We start from the raw sequence: 12,665 nt of genomic DNA, 5'->3' as shown, positions 1-12,665 counted from the left end.
AGACACCTTAGCCAAGACACATTAGCCAAGACACCTTAGCCAAGACACCTTAGCCAAGACACCTTAGCCAAGACACCTTAGCGAAGACACCTTAGCCAAGACACCTTAGCCAAGACACCTTAGCCAAGACACATTAGCCAAGACACCTTAGCGAAGACACATTAGCCAAGACACATTAGCCAAGACACCTTAGCCAAGACACCTTAGCCAAGACACAATAGCCAAGACACCTTAGCCAAGACACATTAGCCAAGACACATTAGCCAAGACACATTAGCCAAGACACCTTAGCCAAGACACCTTAGCCAAGACACCTTAGCCAAGACACCTTAGCCAAGACACATTAGCCAAGACACATTAGTCAAGACACCTTAGCCAAGACACCTTAGCCAAGACACCTTAGCCAAGACACCTTAGCCAAGACACCTTAGCCAAGACACATTAGCCAAGACACCTTAGCCAAGACACCTTAGCCAAGACACCTTAGCCAAGACACATTAGCCAAGACACATTAGCCAAGACACCTTAGCCAAGACACATTAGCCAAGACACATTAGCCAAGACACATTAGCCAAGACACCTTAGCCAAGACACCTTAGCCAAGACACCTTAGCGAAGACACCTTAGCCAAGACACATTAGCCAAGACACATTAGCCAAGACACATAAGCCAAGACACCTTAGCCAAGACACATTAGCCAAGACACCTTAGCCAAGACACATTAGCCAAGACACCTTAGCCAAGACACCTTAGCCAAGACACCTTAGCCAAGACACCTTAGCCAAGACACATTAGCCAAGACACCTTAGCCAAGACACATTAGCCAAGACACCTTAGCCAAGACACATTAGCCAAGACACCTTAGCCAAGACACCTTAGCCAAGACACCTTAGCCAAGACACCTTAGCGAAGACACCTTAGCCAAGACACCTTAGCCAAGACACCTTAGCCAAGACACATTAGCCAAGACACCTTAGCGAAGACACATTAGCCAAGACACATTAGCCAAGACACCTTAGCCAAGACACCTTAGCCAAGACACAATAGCCAAGACACATTAGCCAAGACACATTAGCCAAGACACATTAGCCAAGACACCTTAGCCAAGACACCTTAGCCAAGACACCTTAGCCAAGACACCTTAGCCAAGACACCTTAGCCAAGACACCTTAGCCAAGACACCTTAGCGAAGACACCTTAGCCAAGACACATTAGCCAAGACACATTAGCCAAGACACATAAGCCAAGACACCTTATCCAAGACACATTAGCCAAGACACCTTAGCCAAGACACATTAGCCAAGACACCTTAGCCAAGACACATTAGCCAAGACACCTTAGCCAAGACACCTTAGCCAAGACACATTAGCCAAGACACCTTAGCCAAGACACCTTAGCCAAGACACCTTAGCCAAGACACCTTAGCCAAGACACATTAGCCAAGACACCTTAGCCAAGACACCTTAGCCAAGACACATTAGCCAAGACACCTTAACCAAGACACCTTAGCCAAGACACCTTAGCCAAGACACCTTAGCCAAGACACATTCGCCAAGACACATTAGCCAACACACATAAGCCAAGACACATTAGCCAAGACACCTTAGCCAAGACACATTAGCCAAGACACCTTAGCCAAGACACCTTAGCCAAGACACCAGCACACGAGTTCCTCGAGGTGCCCAGTATGCGTGACCGTAGATGAAACAGCCGAACACGTGCTCTTCCACTGCCCCAGATTTGTCGACGAACGGCATGAAGCCAGTGAAAAGTGTGGTTCAACAATCAACAAAGGCAACCTGGTCGAGCTAATGATCGAGGACTGCAGAAAGTGGGATGCCGTGGCATTAGCTATGCGATTGATCGCCACAAAACTTCAGCACGCCTGGAGGGTGGACCAAAGACTTGGCCGAGTGTGAAGGGAGTTACGTGTGATGTGTTTTGCTTCATGTGCTTAATGTGTCAGTGTGTGTTTGAGTGTCGGTGAGTACTTGTGGATATTGCAAGTCTGAACTGAACCCTGAATGTACGTCTCGTCCCGTTGAATAGTCTATGGTGTTAAGTTAAGGTGTGGACTAAGTCCATTGTAGAGCCCCACCCGTGAAGTTATACCGCGAGGTGAACCCGTGGGTGGTGGCAGCAACACTACGTGGCCAAGGAGAGTTTTTTTACTGGGTAAAAATCCCATGTCACCGTTGGTGGTGTCTAAGAAGATTTTATCTCTCCTTGAAAAAAAAAAAAAAAAACCTTAGCCAAGACACCTTAGCCAAGACACGTTAGCCAAGACACATTAGCCAAGACACATTAGCCAAGACACCTTAGCCAAGACAAATTAGCCAAGACACATTAGCCAAGACACATTAGCCAAGACACATTAGCCAAGACACCTTAGCCAAGACACCTTAGCCGAGACACCTTAGCCAAGACACATTAGCCAAGACACCTTAGCCAAGACACCTTAGCCAAGACACATTAGCCAAGACACCTTAGCCAAGACACCTTAGCCAAGACACCTTAGCCAAGACACGTTAGCCAAGACACATTAGCCAAGACACATTAGCCAAGACACCTTAGCCAAGACACCTTAGCCAAGACACATTAGCCAAGACACCTTAGCCAAGACACATTAGCCAAGACACCTTAGCCAAGACACATTAGCCAAGACACCTTAGCCAAGACACCTTAGCCAAGACACCTTAGCCAAGACACCTTAGCCAAGACACCTTAGCCAAGACACCTTAGCCAAGACACATTAGCCAAGACACCTTAGCCAAGACACCTTAGCCAAGACACATTAGCCAAGACACATTAGCCAAGACACCTTAGCCAAGACACCTTAGCCAAGACACCTTAGCCAAGACACATTAGCCAAGACACCTTAGCCAAGACACCTTAGCCAAGACACATTAGCCAAGACACATTAGCCAAGACACAATAGCCAAGACACATTAGCCAAGACACATTAGCCAAGACACATTAGCCAAGACACCTTAGCCAAGACACCTTAGCCAAGACACCTTAGCCAAGACACCTTAGCCAAGACACATTAGCCAAGACACCTTAGCCAAGACACCTTAGCCAAGACACATTAGCCAAGACACCTTAGCCAAGACACCTTAGCCAAGACACCTTAGCCAAGACACGTTAGCCAAGACACATTAGCCAAGACACATTAGCCAAGACACCTTAGCCAAGACACCTTAGCCAAGACACATTAGCCAAGACACCTTAGCCAAGACACATTAGCCAAGACACCTTAGCCAAGACACATTAGCCAAGACACCTTAGCCAAGACACCTTAGCCAAGACACCTTAGCCAAGACACCTTAGCCAAGACACCTTAGCCAAGACACCTTAGCCAAGACACCTTAGCCAAGACACATTAGCCAAGACACATTAGCCAAGACACCTTAGCCAAGACACCTTAGCCAAGACACATTAGCCAAGACACCTTAGCCAAGACACATTAGCCAAGACACCTTAGCCAAGACACCTTAGCCAAGACACCTTAGCCAAGACACCTTAGCCAAGACACCTTAGCCAAGACACATTAGCCAAGACACATTAGCCAAGACACATTAGCCAAGACACATTAGCCAAGACACCTTAGCCAAGACACATTAGCCAAGACACCTTAGCCAAGACACATTAGCCAAGACACCTTAGCCAAGACACATTAGCCAAGACACCTTAGCCAAGACACCTTAGCCAAGACACCTTAGCCAAGACACCTTAGCCAAGACACCTTAGCCAAGACACCTTAGCCAAGACACCTTAGCCAAGACACATTAGCCAAGACACATTAGCCAAGACACCTTAGCCAAGACACATTAGCCAAGACACCTTAGCCAAGACACCTTAGCCAAGACACCTTAGCCAAGACACGTTAGCCAAGACACATTAGCCAAGACACATTAGCCAAGACACCTTAGCCAAGACACCTTAGCCAAGACACATTAGCCAAGACACCTTAGCCAAGACACATTAGCCAAGACACCTTAGCCAAGACACATTAGCCAAGACACCTTAGCCAAGACACCTTAGCCAAGACACCTTAGCCAAGACACCTTAGCCAAGACACCTTAGCCAAGACACATTAGCCAAGACACATTAGCCAAGACACCTTAGCCAAGACACCTTAGCCAAGACACATTAGCCAAGACACCTTAGCCAAGACACATTAGCCAAGACACCTTAGCCAAGACACATTAGCCAAGACACATTAGCCAAGACACATTAGCCAAGACACCTTAGCCAAGACACATTAGCCAAGACACCTTAACCAAGACACCTTAGCCAAGACACCTTAGTCAAGACACATTAGCCAAGACACCTTAGCCAAGACACCTTAGCCAAGACACAATAGCCAAGACACATTAGCCAAGACACATTAGCCAAGACACCTTAGCCAAGACACATTAGCCAAGACACCTTAGCCAAGACACCTTAGCCAAGACACATTAGCCAAGACACCTTAGCCAAGACACCTTAGCCAAGACACCTTAGCCAAGACACCTTAGCCAAGACACATTAGCCAAGACACCTTAGCCAAGACACCTTAGCCAAGACACATTAGCCAAGACACCTTAGCCAAGACACCTTAGCCAAGACACATTAGCCAAGACACATTAGCCAAGACACATTAGCCAAGACACCTTAGCCAAGACACCTTAGCCAAGACACAATAGCCAAGACACATTAGCCAAGACACATTAGCCAAGACACCTTAGCCAAGACACCTTAGCCAAGACACCTTAGCCAAGACACCTTAGTCAAGACACATTAGCCAAGACACCTTAGCCAAGACACCTTAGCCAAGACACAATAGCCAAGACACATTAGCCAAGACACATTAGCCAAGACACCTTAGCCAAGACACATTAGCCAAGACACCTTAGCCAAGACACCTTAGCCAAGACACATTAGCCAAGACACCTTAGCCAAGACACCTTAGCCAAGACACATTAGCCAAGACACCTTAGCCAAGACACCTTAGCCAAGACACCTTAGCCAAGACACGTTAGCCAAGACACATTAGCCAAGACACATTAGCCAAGACACCTTAGCCAAGACACCTTAGCCAAGACACATTAGCCAAGACACCTTAGCCAAGACACATTAGCCAAGACACCTTAGCCAAGACACATTAGCCAAGACACCTTAGCCAAGACACCTTAGCCAAGACACCTTAGCCAAGACACCTTAGCCAAGACACCTTAGCCAAGACACCTTAGCCAAGACACATTAGCCAAGACACATTAGCCAAGACACCTTAGCCAAGACACCTTAGCCAAGACACATTAGCCAAGACACCTTAGCCAAGACACATTAGCCAAGACACCTTAGCCAAGACACCTTAGCCAAGACACCTTAGCCAAGAAACCTTAGCCAAGACACCTTAGCCAAGACACCTTAGCCAAGACACATTAGCCAAGACACATTAGCCAAGACACATTAGCCAAGACACCTTAGCCAAGACACATTAGCCAAGACACCTTAGCCAAGACACATTAGCCAAGACACCTTAGCCAAGACACATTAGCCAAGACACCTTAGCCAAGACACCTTAGCCAAGACACCTTAGCCAAGACACCTTAGCCAAGACACCTTAGCCAAGACACCTTAGCCAAGACACATTAGCCAAGACACATTAGCCAAGACACATTAGCCAAGACACCTTAGCCAAGACACATTAGCCAAGACACCTTAGCCAAGACACCTTAGCCAAGACACCTTAGCCAAGACACGTTAGCCAAGACACATTAGCCAAGACACATTAGCCAAGACACCTTAGCCAAGACACCTTAGCCAAGACACATTAGCCAAGACACCTTAGCCAAGACACATTAGCCAAGACACCTTAGCCAAGACACATTAGCCAAGACACCTTAGCCAAGACACCTTAGCCAAGACACCTTAGCCAAGACACCTTAGCCAAGACACCTTAGCCAAGACACCTTAGCCAAGACACCTTAGCCAAGACACATTAGCCAAGACACATTAGCCAAGACACCTTAGCCAAGACACCTTAGCCAAGACACATTAGCCAAGACACCTTAGCCAAGACACATTAGCCAAGACAGCTAAGCCAAGACACCTTAGCCAAGACACATTAGCCAAGACACATTAGCCAAGACACCTTAGCCAAGACACCTTAGCCAAGACACAATAGCCAAGACACATTAGCCAAGACACATTAGCCAAGACACATTAGCCAAGACACATTAGCCAAGACACCTTAGCCAAGACACATTAGCCAAGACACATTAGCCAAGACACCTTAGCCAAGACACTTTAGCCAAGACACATTAGCCAAGACACCTTAGCCAAGACACATTAGCCAAGACACCTTAGCGAAGACATCTTAGCCAAGACACCTTAGCCAAGACACCTTAGCCAAGACACCTTAGCCAAGACACCTTAGCCAAGACACCTTAGCCAAGACACATTAGCCAAGACACCTTAGCCAAGACACCTTAGCCAAGACACATTAGCCAAGACACCTTAGCCAAGACACCTTAGCCAAGACACATTAGCCAAGACACCTTAGCCAAGACACCTTAGCCAAGACACCTTAGCCAAGACACATTAGCCAAGACACATTAGCCAAGACACATTAGCCAAGACACATTAGCCAAGACACCTTAGCCAAGACACCTTAGCCAAGACACAATAGCCAAGACACATTAGCCAAGACACATTAGCCAAGACACCTTAGCCAAGACACCTTAGCCAAGACACCTTAGCCAAGACACCTTAGTCAAGACACATTAGCCAAGACACCTTAGCCAAGACACCTTAGCCAAGACACAATAGCCAAGACACATTAGCCAAGACACATTAGCCAAGACACCTTAGCCAAGACACATTAGCCAAGACACCTTAGCCAAGACACCTTAGCCAAGACACATTAGCCAAGACACCTTAGCCAAGACACCTTAGCCAAGACACATTAGCCAAGACACCTTAGCCAAGACACCTTAGCCAAGACACCTTAGCCAAGACACATTAGCCAAGACACATTAGCCAAGACACATTAGCCAAGACACCTTAGCCAAGACACCTTAGCCAAGACACAATAGCCAAGACACATTAGCCAAGACACATTAGCCAAGACACATTAGCCAAGACACCTTAGCCAAGACACCTTAGCCAAGACACCTTAGTCAAGACACATTAGCCAAGACACATTAGCCAAGACACCTTATCCAAGACACCTTAGCCAAGACACATTAGCCAAGACACCTTAGCCAAGACACCTTAGCCAAGACACCTTAGCCAAGACACATTAGCCAAGACACATTAGCCAAGACACATTAGCCAAGACACCTTAGCCAAGACACCTTAGCCAAGACACCTTAGCCAAGACACCTTAGCCAAGACACCTTAGCCAAGACACCTTAGCCAAGACACATTAGCCAACACACATAAGCCAAGACACATTAGCCAAGACACCTTAGCCAAGACACCTTAGCCAAGACACGTTAGCCAAGACACATTAGCCAAGACACATAAGCCAAGACACCTTAGCCAAGACACATTAGCCAAGACACATTAGCCAAGACACCTTAGCCAAGACACCTTAGCCAAGACACCTTAGTCAAGACACATTAGCCAAGACACATTAGCCAAGACACCTTATCCAAGACACCTTAGCCAAGACACCTTAGCCAAGACACATTAGCCAAGACACCTTAGCCAAGACACCTTAGCCAAGACACATTAGCCAAGACACCTTAGCCAAGACACATTAGCCAAGACACCTTAGCCAAGACACATTAGCCAAGACACCTTAGCCAAGACACATTAGCCAAGACACCTTAGCCAAGACACCTTAGCCAAGACACAATAGCCAAGACACATTAGCCAAGACACATTAGCCAAGACACATTAGCCAAGACACCTTAGCCAAGACACCTTAGCCAAGACACCTTTGTCAAGACACATTAGCCAAGACACATTAGCCAAGACACCTTATCCAAGACACCTTAGCCAAGACACATTAGCCAAGACACCTTAGCCAAGACACCTTAGCCAAGACACCTTAGCCAAGACACATTAGCCAAGACACATTAGCCAAGACACATTAGCCAAGACACCTTAGCCAAGACACCTTAGCCAAGACACCTTAACCAAGACACCTTAGCCAAGACACCTTAGCCAAGACACCTTAGCCAAGACACCTTAGCCAAGACACATTAGCCAACACACATAAGCCAAGACACCTTAGCCAAGACACATTAGCCAAGACACATTAGCCAAGACACCTTAGCCAAGACACCTTAGCCAAGACACCTTAGCCAAGACACCTTAGCCAAGACACCTTAGCCAAGACACCTTAGCCAAGACACCTTAGTCAAGACACATTAGCCAAGACACATTAGCCAAGACACCTTATCCAAGACACCTTAGCCAAGACACATTAGCCAAGACACCTTAGCCAAGACACCTTAGCCAAGACACATTAGCCAAGACACCTTAGCCAAGACACAATAGCTAAGACACATTAGCCAAGACACATTAGCCAAGACACATTAGCCAAGACACCTTAGCCAAGACACATTAGCCAAGACACCTTAGCCAAGACACCTTAGCCAAGACACATTAGCCAAGACACATTAGCCAAGACACCTTAGCCAAGACACCTTAGCCAAGACACCTTAGCCAAGACACATTAGCCAAGACACCTTAGCCAAGACACATTAGCCAAGACACCTTAGCCAAGACACCTTAGCCAAGACACCTTAGCCAAGACACCTTAGCCAAGACACCTTAGCCAAGACACATTAGCCAAGACACATTAGCCAAGACACCTTAGCCAAGACACCTTAGCCAAGACACATTAGCCAAGACACATTAGCCAAGACACCTTAGCCAAGACACCTTAGCCAAGACACATTAGCCAAGACACCTTAGCCAAGACACCTTAGCCAAGACACCTTAGCCAAGACACCTTAGCCAAGACACATTAGCCAAGACACCTTAGCCAAGACACCTTAGCCAAGACACCTTAGCCAAGACACATTAGCCAAGACACATTAGCCAAGACACATTAGCCAAGACACATTAGACAAGACACATTAGCCAAGACACATTAGCCAAGACACCTTAGCCAAGACACCTTAGCCAAGACACTTTAGCCAAGACACCTTAGCCAAGACACCTTAGCCAAGACACATTAGCCAAGACACATTAGCCAAGACACATTAGCCAAGACACCTTAGCCAAGACACCTTAGCCAAGACACCTTAGCCAAGACACTTTAGCCAAGACACCTTTGCCAAGACACCTTAGCCAAGACACATTAGCCAAGACACCTTAGCCAAGACACATTAGCCAAGACACCTTAGCCAAGACACCTTAGCCAAGACACCTTAGCCAAGACACATTAGCCAAGACACATTAGCCAAGACACATTAGCCAAGACACCTTAGCCAAGACACCTTAGCCAAGACACCTTAGCCAAGACACAATAGCTAAGACACATTAGCCAAGACACCTTAGCCAAGACACATTAGCCAAGACACCTTAGCCGAGACACATTAGCCAAGACACATTAGCCAAGACACCTTAGCCAAGACACCTTAGCCAAGACACCTTAGCCAAGACACATTAGCCAAGACACATTAGCCAAGACACATTAGCCAAGACACCTTAGCCAAGACACCTTAGCCAAGACACATTAGCCAAGACACATTAGACAAGACACATTAGCCAAGACACATTAGCCAAGACACCTTAGCCAAGACACCTTAGCCAAGACACTTTAGCCAAGACACCTTAGCCAAGACACCTTAGCCAAGACACTTTAGCCAAGACACATTAGCCAAGACACCTTAGCCAAGACACCTTAGCCAAGACACATTAGCCAAGACACCTTAGCCAAGACACCTTAGCCAAGACACATTAGACAAGACACATTAGCCAAGACACATTAGCCAAGACACCTTAGCCAAGACACCTTAGCCAAGACACTTTAGCCAAGACACATTAGCCAAGACACCTTAGCCAAGACACTTTAGCCAAGACACATTAGCCAAGACACCTTAGCCAAGACACCTTAGCCAAGACACATTAGCCAAGACACCTTAGCCAAGACACCTTAGCCAAGACACCTTAGCCAAGACACCTTAGCCAAGACACCTTAGCCAAGACACCTTAGCGAAGACACCTTAGCCAAGACACCTTAGCCAAGACACATTAGCCAAAACTCCTTAGCCAAAACACATTAGCCAAGACACCTTAGCCAAGACACCTTAGCCAAGACACATTAGCCAAGACACATTAGCCAAGACACCTTAGCCAAGACACCTTAGCCAAGACACCTTAGCCAAGACACTTTAGCCAAGACACATTAGCCAAGACACATTAGCCAAGACACATTAGCCAAGACACCTTAGCCAAGACACCTTAGCCAAGACACATAAGCCAAGACACATTAGCCAAGACACCTTAGCCAAGACACCTTAGCCAAGACACAATAGCCAAGACACCTTAGCCAAGACACATTAGCCAAGACACCTTAGCCAAGACACATTAGCCAAGACACCATAGCAAATACACATAAGCCAAGACACCTTAGCCAAGACACATTAGCCAAGACACATTAGCCAAGACACCTTAGCCAAGGCACATTAGCCAAGACACCTTAGCCAAGACACCTTAGCCAAGACACCTTAGCCAAGACACATTAGCCAAGACACATTAGCCAAGACACCTTAGCCAAGACACATTAGCCAAGACACATTAGCCAAGACACATTATCCAAGACACCTTAGCCAAGACACCTTTGCGAAGACACCTTAGCCAAGACACATTAGCCAAGACACATTAGCCAAGACACATAAGCCAAGACACCTTAGCCAAGACACATTAGCCAAGACACCTTAGCCAAGACACATTAGCCAAGACACCTTAGCCAAGACACCTTAGCCAAGACACATTAGCCAAGACACCTTAGCGAAGACACCTTAGCCAAGACACCTTAGCCAAGACACCTTAGCTAAGACACATTAGCCAAGACACCTTAGCGAAGACACATTAGTCAAGACACATTAGCCAAGACACCTTAGCCAAGACACCTTAGCCAAGACACAATAGCCAAGACACATTAGCCAAGACACATTAGCCAAGACACATTAGCCAAGACACCTTAGCCAAGACACCTTAGCCAAGACACCTTAGCCAAGACACATTAGCCAAGACACCTTAGCCAAGACACATTAGCCAAGACACATTAGCCAAGACACATTAGCCAAGAAACCTTAGCCAAGACACCTTAGCCAAGACACATTAGCCAAGACACATTAGCCAAGACACATAAGCCAAGACACCTTAGCCAAGACACCTTAGCCAAGACACATTAGCCAAGACACATTAGCCAAGACACCTTAGCCAAGACACCTTAGCCAAGACACCTTAGCGAAGACACCTTAGCCAAGACACCTTAGCCAAGACACCTTAGCCAAGACACCTTAGCCAAGACACATTAGCCAAGACACATTAGCCAAGACACCTTAGCCAAGACACATTAGCCAAGACACATTAGCCAAGACACATTAGCCAAGACACATTAGCCAAGACACAATAGCCAAGACACATTAGCCAAGACACATTAGCCAAGACACCTTAGCCAAGACACCTTAGCCAAGACCCCTTAGCCAAGACACCTTAGCCAAGACACTTTAGCCAAGACACCTTAGCCAAGACACCTTAGCCAAGACACATTAGCCAAGACACCTTAGCCAAGACACCTTAGCCAAGACACCTTAGCCAAGACACATTAGCCAAGACACATTAGCCAAGACACATTAGCCAAGACACCCTAGCCAAGACACATTAGCCAAGACACCTTAACCAAGACACCTTAGCCAAGACACCTTAGCCAAGACACATTAGCCAAGACACATTCGCCAAGACACATTAGCCAACACACATAAGCCAAGACATATTAGCCAAGACACCTTAGCCAAGACACATTAGCCAAGACACCTTAGCCAAGACACCTTAGCCAAGACACCTTAGCCAAGACACATTAGCCAAGACACATTAGCCAAGACACCTTAGCCAAGACACCTTAGCCAAGACACATTAGCCAAGACACCTTAGCCAAGACACCTTAGCCAAGACACCTTAGCCAAGACACCTTAGCCAAGACACATAAGCCAAGACACCTTAGCCAAGACACCTTAGCCAAGACACATTAGCCAAGACACCTTAGCCAAGACACATTAGTCAAGACACATTAGCCAAGACACATTAGCCAAGACACCTTAGCCAAGACACCTTAGCGAAGACACCTTAGCCAAGACACCTTAGCCAAGACACCTTAGCCAAGACACATTAGCCAAGACACCTTAGCCAAGACACCTTAGCCAAGACACCTTAGCCAAGACACCTTAGCCAAGACACATTAGCCAAGACACCTTAGCCAAGACACATTAGCCAAGACACCATAGCAAATACACATTAGCCAAGACACCTTAGCCAAGACACATTAGTCAAGACACATTAGCCAAGACACCTTAGCCAAGACACCTTAGCCAAGACACCTTAGCCAAGACACCTTAGCCAAGACACATTAGCCAAGACACCTTAGCCAAGACACATTAGCCAAGACAGCTTAGCCAAGACACCTTAGCCAAGACACATTAGCCAAGACACAT

At 46.8% G+C, this 12,665-nt stretch overlaps 1 long non-coding RNA gene across 1 annotated transcript in view; it reads right to left on the bottom strand.

The window, feature by feature from the left end:
* The window catches only part of LOC125774597 (uncharacterized), a 28,581-nt gene extending 16,127 nt beyond the window's left edge, over positions 1-12,454 (bottom strand). The window contains exons 1-3 of the long non-coding RNA XR_007421079.1: positions 12,314-12,454; positions 9,528-10,185; positions 7,498-7,567 (exon numbers count right to left, since the gene is read on the bottom strand). This is a non-coding gene — a long non-coding RNA (uncharacterized LOC125774597). The remainder of the gene's footprint in view (positions 1-7,497; positions 7,568-9,527; positions 10,186-12,313) is intronic.
* Between the last annotated feature and the right edge of the window lie 211 nt (positions 12,455-12,665).

The sequence above is a fragment of the Anopheles funestus genome, unplaced genomic scaffold (genome assembly GCF_943734845.2).
Source record: "Anopheles funestus unplaced genomic scaffold, idAnoFuneDA-416_04 scaffold_41_ctg1, whole genome shotgun sequence".
NCBI lineage: Eukaryota > Metazoa > Arthropoda > Insecta > Diptera > Culicidae > Anopheles > Anopheles funestus.
The sequence above is the reverse complement of the archived record's forward strand: the minus strand, read 5'-3'. Positions and strand labels throughout refer to the sequence as shown.